Below are 10,183 nucleotides of genomic sequence, written 5' to 3' on the forward strand. Positions count from 1 at the left end.
TCCCTTTCATCCCTTTATTAAACTTTTAAAAATATTCTAAAGAGTGAACTTCTATTTTTCACACTGGGAACAGGATTGGGAGTTCTAAATGGCACAGACTCTGAAATAATAATAAACAAACTAGTCACAATTACAATGACTTAAATAAACTGCATCACTCTCTATGATCTTCCCTTTCATCTTTGGGAATTAATCAATGGCTTCTGAAGGATATATTACCTCACAGGGAAAGAATTAATGAAAAGGACCATCAATTGATGATAGATGCACTTAGTGTAGTCAAACTACTATCTCTTTGGCATTTAGTTGCATTCAAGCTCATTGGTGAATACAATCAATGACAGCTGCAGTCATACTAGAAGGAAAAGAAGGTATCTTACCCCCTAAAATTCTAAAGGTCATTTGGGACAATGTGAATAAATTTGAAAGGAAATTCCAGTCCTAGTGGTACCCAGTCAATTTTACCTATGACCTCATGAGCAGCACAGCCACAGCTTTCATGATAACAATATGTAAAACTTTGGTAAACGACATATACCAAATCATTGCATTAGGTTTAAATCACGATGGGACTGTACTCGATCCTCTGGAGCATAGATTATAGGCCCGAAAAGATGGAAATCAATGGCAAAGAATTGATATCAACACATACATTGTGTGGGAGCAACAAGGATTCATTTGCAAAAGTAACACCACCAAGGCCCAGGACATTTGTCTTGACATTGAGCAAAATGTTTGTTATTTTGAGATTCATCTCAATGAAAACCTGGAAACAGTACTTGTGTATATTGTAAAAGATGCATTTGCATGAGAATCTGTTGCAATTTTTTATTTTTAGATGACCTTACTGTAGATACAAGTAATCACTCTAATATTTGTACTTGTTTACAGGATGAGATTTTAGTTTTCTAGCTCCTGTTTTATCCTATCAGTTTCTGGAATCTAACTACACTCTGATTCAAGATTTACAGCCTACACCAATTGTCATGAACCTCACACTGGTAAAGGAACTGTTACAACATGCAGACCTGAGATGCTTGCTGAAACAAACTCAAGGGAATGGGCAAAAGACTTTGGTTACTGTCCATCATGACATGGAAGACATACACCATGTGATGGAGTAGGTGAAGAAAGATGGAGAACACTGATGGTGAGAAACTCTTTTTGGATTGTCACCTACAGATACTGGAATTTTCAGCTGCATTCTTCACCCTGTTGGCATTTTATTAAAAGTAACCCTTTAGCTTTTTGTTCTAATAATTGCATTATATGTTAAAGTTTGGATGATTATGAAACAATTAACTTACTGACTACCCCCACTAATACTAAACAATCCATGCACTACAACTGCACTAAACCATCCACACAGTCCTAAAGCATGCAATATGCTCAAACATTGCGTATTGAGAAGTTTGAGTGACTACAGTCATGGGGTGGATTATGTGAGAAAATTACTGGAGACCCTGTGGACAAGTAACTAAAAATACAATTAGAGGAAACTGAGGAATTATACTGGCATCTTAATAGGTGTTACAACTGTATGGAAATTATAGGGTAACTCATAGCTGCTGCTCCTTGGATGGAATGCAGTTGGCAGGGCTTGAAAACTATTCCAAAATGATTCCCCATTCATACACATCTGCTGAGGGGGATGCAATGGAGGGTGGGACAGGGTGGAGACACCACAGCCAGGCTCTGTGGAAATCCTTGCAGAGACGGGAACTCAGTGGTGCTTTGCAGCTGATAAACCACATTCCATGTGTCAGCCAGGTGAGATAGGGACAGATGTCCTGCTGCAGAGCCAGCAGCTGGGGTGAAATCCCTCTCCTTAGAGGAACTTGCTTCATTAAAGCCTAATAATAATATTAACACACACCTCCATCCCTGTTGTAGTGTGTTTTGTTCTATTGGTTTGATCAGTTACTCTGCTGAGTGGTTGGTTTGTTCCTAGTTTGTATCCTCCACCCAGGTGTCAATCCTGCTGCAACCCTACTCATTGTTCCCGACTGTTCCCTGTCCATCATGATACTTGGTCATCAATCCTCCCATTACCTTGCCCCTTCTTGCGGATTCTTCCCCATCAATTCCCCAATCCTCAAAGCCCCATTGGCTCACGTGACCCACACTCCTCTGTTGGTTTCTCTATTGTTTTGCCAATTTGTTTTCTCTATTGGTTTGCCAAATGTAAAGCCCACCTTCCACTCCTCCCCTATTGTCTTCCCATTGGCTAAAGATTTGTACCCTCCCCTGAAACCTGTCCCATTTAAAAAGAGCTTGCACACAGCTGCACCTGTCTTCAGTTCCTGGACCCTCCACTCAATAAAACCCTTTGGAACTGTCCTGGGTTGTAGTGTAGGATGTACACGAAGTATTTATTCTATCACCATCTTCATGAACTGTTGGGACCAGGTGGGGCACTGTTTTCCCGGGCCCCCTTCCTTTGGGCTCTCTTCTGCTAATGGCCCATCAACGCCTTGCCCATGACTGATAGAAAACTCCTTCCAGGAGCTATCTCGGTTTAATGGGCCATCAAGGACCCACTTCACTACTCATCATCCCATTGTGAGATGCTCCGCCCAGGGGGAGGGACCAAGCATTCTCACCTGGATATAACCTGGGATTTGGGACAGTACAAGCAGCTTTTACTCACTGGATTCCCAGAGGACCAGAGCTACCAGACCTTTCTACAGGATCACTGCTTCAGGAAGACCACCTCATCTGGATTGTTTATACCACCCTGCTCAGGCTGTATTCTGAGTCTGTCAGTGGTCTTCTGTGTTATTGCATTTATTTTATTTTACTTTACTTTTTTTACCTTTCTTTTTACTAAAATTGTATTTCTGACTTGGAGCCTTTCACTCATTTTGCTTTCAAATCACTACAGGAACCAATACTGAAGGTGTCCCTCTCATCTTTGTCTCCACCGTGTGCCTGCTCCTGAGGAGTGTCCCACTCCCAGCGTGGTGCCATGGAAGCGCTAGCGGCTCTGGCACCTCATCACATCCCAAAGGTGTCCACCCCTGAGGTATGACTCCCCCCTTACTGGGCACATGCTCTGTGTTCTTTTTGACTGTATCTTTAAAAGCAAAGTGAGAGAATTTTATACCCATCATAAATGCAAGTATATATTGACTTGAGTTACTCAAGCTCCACCTAAATACAAAGAAACTGTATAAGAGTAAGTCAAGGATGGAATAAAAGTTGGGGAAGACTCAATCATAACCACTGGGATGAGTCAAGAAGCTAACCCTGTCTTCTCCCCCACTGGGACACCTATTCTGTAAGAATCATACTCTGTGCATGCTGAACATTTTCTTGGGGATTAAAACTTGTAGGTATATTCTTTCAAGTATATTTTTGCAGTCAGGCACTATCTACCAACCTTCAAACCTGAACCTGTCACAATTTTATATTAATAACAAAAATTATTCCATTACTTGTCAGTGTGAATCCTTCCCAGGCACTGGTAGCTGCCAGCAGCAGGGAACAAACTCCAATAAAGAGGAGGAGTTGCTGACGGCTCTCCCTTGTGCTGCTGGTGTTTCCCTGACTCAGTTGAACACCCCCTCATCCAGCAGGCTACGTCACAGGGAGGTGGGTGGGGCGGTGCTGACAAAAGGCGATACCCCAAACTTCCCTTTTCTAACCTCAAAACCACCCAAAGAGGAGGCAGTGGCACGGTCGGAACTTGATGGGGAGCGGGGGGGGGGGGGGGTTTCCTAAAATCCCTGAGGACTGGGAGGTGAGGGGTCCTTGGGGTCTCCCTCCTTCCTGAACAGCTCCCCAGGTGAGGAGGTGCTGTAGGTACCAGAGCAGAGATTCCCCTGCAGTCCTGGAGAAGAACAGAGTGAGGCGTGTATTGTCTCTGTGCCCCCAGTGCCTCCACCTGAGGGACTCACCCCATAGAAAAAGACCTGGAGCAGTTCCTGAGGAACTCAGATCCCCACAACCCATCTCCCCCAGGAGTTTTTTCATCAGGTTTTCTCTTCCTGTCTCTTTGAAGCGTGATAGATAGAGCAGCCTGGGGGTCGGGGGGGGGGGGGGGGAGGGAGGGGGGGCACCTGGGGTCAGCCAAGGTCATCCACCCCAAACCTCCCCCACTTTTAGAATCCCAGGCTGGTTTGGGTTGGAAGAGACTTCAAAGGTCATCTCAGTCCATCCCCTGCCATGGGCACAGACATCTTCCACTATCCTAGGTTGCTCCAAGCCCTGTCCAGTCTGGCCTTGGACACTTCCAGAGATGGAGTAGCTGCAGCTTCTCTGGACAACCTGTGCCAGGGTCTCACCACCCTCACAGGCAAGAATTTTTTCCTGATATCCCATCTAACCCTGCCCTCTGGCAGGTGAAAACCCTCACCCTCCATCCTGTCCCCTGAAAAAGACCCTCCCCAGCTCTCCTGGAGGCCCCTTTCTATACTGTATTTTATACCTCTATGATAACAATTTATACCTACATACATATCAGCCCAAAAAGTGGCTCAGGCAGTCCATGACTAGTTGCGGCCACCTGGGGGTGTGCTCCATTTGGGGCGTGTGGGGGAGTGCTGTGGATTTAGGCAGATCTATGGGTTATTTTAAATGGCCTCAGGAGGCTTTAGAGGGAGGTTTGGGAGGGTCCTGAGAGTTTAAAGGGTGTTGGGGGGGGTGGGGGGAGGGGGGCTATGGAGCATTTTGAGGGGACTCTAAGGGTATTTGGGATCTAGTGGAGAGTCTGTAGGGGATTGGAGGGGGTCTCTGTGGTTTTGGAAGGGCTACAGGAGTGTATATTCCAGGTCCCCAAAGTCCTCCCCACCTCTTTTACACCTGACAGGATTTCATCTCCACTTGTCAGGGAAGCTCACCACACAGACTCTTGTTCCCGATTCCCGTGAAATTTTTGATGTGTGCAGTGTTCAGGAATGTTTTTCTTGTAATTTCCCTGGCTCCAAGAGGGACCACGGGAGCCACACGAAGAAGTGGGGGCGCTTGTCCATCCCCCACATCGGCAATTGCAGCTTTGATTCAAATTTTAATTAAAGGCTGAAGTGTTGTTGATACTGCGATAGGATCAGGGTCTTTCTCTACATTGTCGTCATCACACCAGTTCCCCGTAGACATTTGAAGGGCGCTTGGGGGGCAGTTAGGGGGTGCTTGCAGGATCACTAAAGGGTCTGGAGGGGTACTTAGGGGTTGAGGAGGCCGCTGGAGAGCACTTGGGGGTCCGAGGGTACACACAGGGGGCATTTTGAGGGCAAGGAAAGGACGGGGAGAGGGCAGGCGGACTTAGGGACCATGAGGGGCACTTGAGGGTCAGGAGAGAGAAACTGGTGGTACTTATGGGCCCCAGGGAGCACTTATGGTTCAAGGAAGCACTTGGGGAGCAGCTGGGACGGCACTTAGGGAAGAGCCCCGGCTCCAACGGGGCTCTCAGGGGCCGCGGAGCATGACGGGAACCGCAGTCCCAGCGCTGAAGACGCTCTACGGGGCCCCGCGCTATTTCGGGAGTTGTAGTCCAGGCAGCGACTAAACTGGCGCGGAAAGAGCGGCCAATGGGAGGGGGGAGGGCCCGAGGGACTTTTGGGGGCTCAGGGGGAGTTTCTGACCCCCCTCCTCATGACCCCCCACAGCGCCCTCAGGGGCCAGGGGACACCAGAACCCCCCGGCGACCGTGAAGGTGAAGAACACAGATGAGCCCCGCCCCCACGGGTCTGGGGATTCCCCACCCCAAAATGTCCAATAACCCCTATACACTTCCTAGTCCCCACGGCCCCCCTCCCCCTCCCCCAACCCCGTCCTGGGTCCCCCAGAACATCCCATACACCCCCGGACCATTAAAGACACCCCCCCCCCCCCCCCCCCCCCCCAAAGCCCAAGTGTCCTCCAGACCCCTTTCTGGAACCCCAACATCTTCCACAGACCTTCCCCCAAAACCCCTGGAGTCCCGCCCTCCTCTCCCCCCCCAAAATCTCATAGACCTCTTCTGGACCCCCTATAGACTCTTCTGGACCCCCTATAGACACCCAGTGCTCCCCGCAACCACTCCCGATTCCCAGCGCTCTCTATACACCTCCCTAAACTCTTTCTGCAGCCTCAGAGCCCCTCCCAACATCCCATAGACCCTCACGGACCCCCTAGAGACACCCAGCACCCCACCAACCTCTCTGGAAGCTCCAGAACCCCCCAAATGCTCCTGGGGACATATTGGGGGGAGAAGGGACCGGGGGCAATCCCAAAGGTGGGAGAGGTAAGGGAGGGGATTTTGGGGGTCTCCACACCTCCCTGGTGTAATTTTGGGGTGTCACTGTTTTATTGGCCCCACCATGGGTTGGGGGTGCCCAGGCGGGCATTCCAGGAGAGTCTCGATGGCCCTAGGGTAGGGAAAGGGAGAGCAAAGGGGGGGATTAGGGGCATCTGGGGGACGTGCAGGGGCAGATCCCTGAAATTTGGGGGCGGGGGTTTCCTACCTAAGGCGTCCCCTTATGGCCTGGCGGTGGCATCGCAGCATCCAGAGGAGGGGGTCCTGCAGAGGGCCTGGAGAGGTCTGCATGTCACAGGAGGGCACCTCTCGCCCCACCAGTGACCTCCCCGGCCCGCAAGAGTTCATCCAGCCCTCAAGTGACCCCATGACCCTCAAGTGCCCCCCAGCCCTCAAGTGACTCCCTTGCCCACAAGTGACCCCATTACTCACAAGTGACCCTATGACCCACAAGTGACTCCATGACCCTCAAGTGACTCCCTTGCCCACAAGTGACCCCATGACCCTCAAGTGCCTCCCAGCCCTCAAGTGACTCCCTTGCCCACAAGTGACCCCATTACTCACAAGTGACCCTATGACCCACAAGTGACCCCATGACCCTCAAGTGCCCCCCAGCCCTCAAGTGACTCCCTTGCCCACAAGTGACCCCATGACCCACAAGGCCTCCTCCTCTGGCACCTCACCCAGTGGCTGCTGCAATGGCGCCCCCTGTAGGGCATCACAAGCACTGCTCCTGATTGGCTGTGGGGCCTCATGGGCATCACGTGACCTCAAGCCCTGCCCTCCCAGGCACGGGGGCTCAGGAAGCGCTGCCCTTGCAGGCCGCAGCGCACCCTGGGAGTCACATGACTCCCAATCTGGTGTACACTGCAGAGCCCCAAGGTGGTCGTGTGGTCCCCAAAATGGCTCCTGCCGCAAAGGGTCATGGGACTCTCGCTTCCCACAGCGTGGCGCCCCCTGGTGCAGAGATGCACAACGGCTGCTGGTGATCTGCCAGGGGGCCTCGTGGGAGTCACGTGGCTGTGAGTATAGTGCCCCCTGCAGGGTATCCAGAGAACTGCTCCTCATTGGCCAGAGAGCCCTGTGGGTGTCATGTGACCTCCAACATGGCTCCTGCCACCAGGGTTCCTGGGAGACAGCCTGTGGTGAGGGCGCCCCCTGGTGCTTGCGGAGGTGTCTCGTGATTGGCCATGGGGCCTCAGGGGAGTCACGTGACTCCCGGGGCACTGCCCCCTGCAGGGCCCCGGGGGCATCACATGACCTCCCCCGCTGCACTCTCTGCAGGGCACCCTGGGGAGCAGCAGAGCCCAGCAGGGCCCTGCCCATCAGGGGCGTGTCCAGCGCTGGCTCCTCCCCTCGGCACCGCCTCAAGCGCCATTGGACGAGGGGGTCCTCAAGGATGGAGGCGCAGGGGGCGGAGCCAAGCAGAGGCTTCGCCTCCTCTGGCCCGCGGGGGCGGGGCCTGAGCAGGGCCTGGCTGGGGAGAGGGAGAGCGTTGAGTGAGGGGCGAGGACCCCCGAAATGCTGACCCTGCACTGCCCCCCCCCCCCCCCCCGGGCTTGTGGTGTCGGGAGGAACGCGAGGGGCTGCGGGATGCACTTATGGGCAGAATGGGGGATCCGGGGCATCACCTGGGATCGGGCGTCGGGGGTCTCCGAGGCACTCTTGGGGAACACGGGGCAAAGAAGGCATTTAGGGGTCGGGGGTAGCATTTGGGGGTCTGGGGAGTACTTGGAGTCCGGGACAACACTCAGGGAATGGGGAAGCAGATTGGGGTCCCCAGCGAGCACTTGGGGATCCCGAGGGGCACTTGAGGTCGGGCTGCTCTCCCACCTTCTTTGTACCAGACGCTCCGTTCGCTGCTCCAGGCTGAGGCTCTGCGGGGGGAATGCGATGAGTCACGCAGGGTCCTCCCGAACCCCCCAAATTCCCCTCCGGGATCCCCCAAGTCCATCCCCCCGGCACCTCCCGGACCCCTCAGGCCTCACCCGCTCCATCGCCCGCGCTCTCGTTCGGTTTCGCCCCAGCTCTCCGAGCTCGGGCGCTGATTGGTTAAGGGCGCGGACGGGCGGGCGCCATGGCCAATGGGAGGCGGGGGCGGGGGCAGGCGGGAAGCGGCGGCGCCGAGCGCGGCGGGGGAAGGATGGGGGTCCCTGGGAGGGCTTTGGGGACTCCCGGAGTGGCTCGGGGGCTCTAGAGGCACTGAGGGAGTCCTTGCAGTATATTTGGGGGTCCCTGGAGGGGGTTGCGGGTCTAGGAGCGCTGAGAGATGCCCAGGGATTTTTGGGGGTCATTGGGTCATTGGTTTTGAGGGTCCCGGAGAGGTGGTTTGGGATCCCCAGACACAGGTTTATGGTCGGGGGAGGTTGGTGTGCTTCTGAGCGTCCTAGAGGACGTCTGGCGGTCCGGGAGGGTCGAAGGGGTCCCCATGTGGTTTGGGAGGTCCTTGGGGTGGTTACAGAGGCAGAGAGCTGGGATCCCGCTGACGGAAACCCCCCAATCTCCCCCATGGACCCCCTAAATCTCCTCTGGAAACACCAAACCCTCCCAGGGACCCCCAAACCCCGACAGGACTCTCTCAGCGCCCCTTAGATCTGTAAGCCCGTCCAAGGGAATGATAGCAAAATTGGCTGGAAAATAAATTTTGTAACAATTTGAAGCTTTAGAAAGCAGGCATTCTTTATCTGCACAGGACAAACGGAACAATTTCTTCTTTAATCTGATGTGTGTGGTGAGACTTCACAACAGGGTATGGTCCTGGAGAGACCACGAAGGGGTCTCTGGTGATCATATTCATGGAATGCTTCCATATTATGCAGGTGAACTTCAATGTGTTCCTTGGGCATGCATTATTGCAATTATAATTGGGCCTGCATTGTTGCTTCTTGGTACATGATGACAAAGCCCCCACTCCATTCCTCAAGACCTGTTTCTCCACTGGCTTCAGCTATGCTTGTGATCCACTGCGCATACCTTTACATCCTTTTATCCTTTTTGCCAGTTAGTCTTTAAGCTCCATCCAGCACCTTGAGAGCAACTGAAAATTTCTCTTCTCTGTGTCATCAGGAACCCCAAAACCCTTCCAGAGACCCCCAACGCCCCCCAGGGACTCCCATCTCCCTGCAGGGACCTTGTGGTTTGGGGAGTTCAGAGGGCTGAGGGGATCCCCGGGTAGTTTTGGGGGATCCCCATGTGGTTTCTGGGGTCCCTGAATGAGTTTGGGAGGTCTGTGTCTCTGGACAATTTTGAGAATCTCTGTGGGGTTCAGGGATTCCTCATTTTTATGTCTTCATTTTAAGACAAAAGCCCTTTAATTCCCTGTTTGCCATCACCTCTCTTGGCTCCAGCTGATTTTCTTCAGCTTTTTCAGTCATTTGGGCCAGAATTTCCCATTCCCTGGAATTCCCCTCTGGGACTCGAGTTATTAATTTTGGGTAAAAAACATCTGGGTTTGGTCTGTCCTTCCCCCGGGGTCATGGGGCCAGAGGATACCATGGGGACAGTGATTCTGGGAGTTCAGGTAATTTGGGATGGTCGCCATGGGGTGGCACACCTGTTGTGACATCCCTGTGGGTCCCACATCTGTCACAACGTCCCTGTGGCACTCACATCTTTCACGACGACCCTGTGGGTTTCCACTGCTGTCATGTCCCATCCATGACAGGACGCAGCTGCCAGTTCCCGAATTCTCTGGAACTGTGGGTCATGCCCCCTTGGCCCCTCCTCCCACCCCCATCTGAAATTCTGCTGAATCTGCCCTAATCTGCATGGTTTGGCTGTGGCTTGGGTATTTTTATTTGGGTATAAAAAGAGCGATTTTGGACAAACACTCTGTGTCTGCAGGATCCCAGGAATTCAAGAGCCAAGGGGCTGGTGAGTGGGGAAGAGTGGGGAGGCTTCATTCCCTGTTTATTCCTGGTTTTCCTTAATGTTTGGGGATGGGCAGAG

The 10,183-nt window shown here is 52.8% G+C and overlaps 1 long non-coding RNA gene across 1 annotated transcript; it reads right to left on the minus strand.

Moving 5' to 3' along the window:
* Positions 1-5,981: 5,981 nt before the first annotated feature.
* LOC310920813 lies at positions 5,982-8,242 on the minus strand. The gene is made up of 5 exons (XR_014592041.1): positions 8,224-8,242; positions 8,069-8,112; positions 6,919-7,192; positions 6,444-6,510; positions 5,982-6,347 (listed from the first exon to the last, which is right to left on the minus strand). It is a non-coding gene; the product is annotated as an uncharacterized lncRNA (long non-coding RNA).
* Positions 8,243-10,183: the final 1,941 nt, after the last annotated feature.

The sequence above is a fragment of the Zosterops lateralis genome (assembly GCF_965231275.1).
Source record: "Zosterops lateralis genome assembly, chromosome: 31".
In the NCBI taxonomy this organism is placed as follows: domain Eukaryota; kingdom Metazoa; phylum Chordata; class Aves; order Passeriformes; family Zosteropidae; genus Zosterops; species Zosterops lateralis.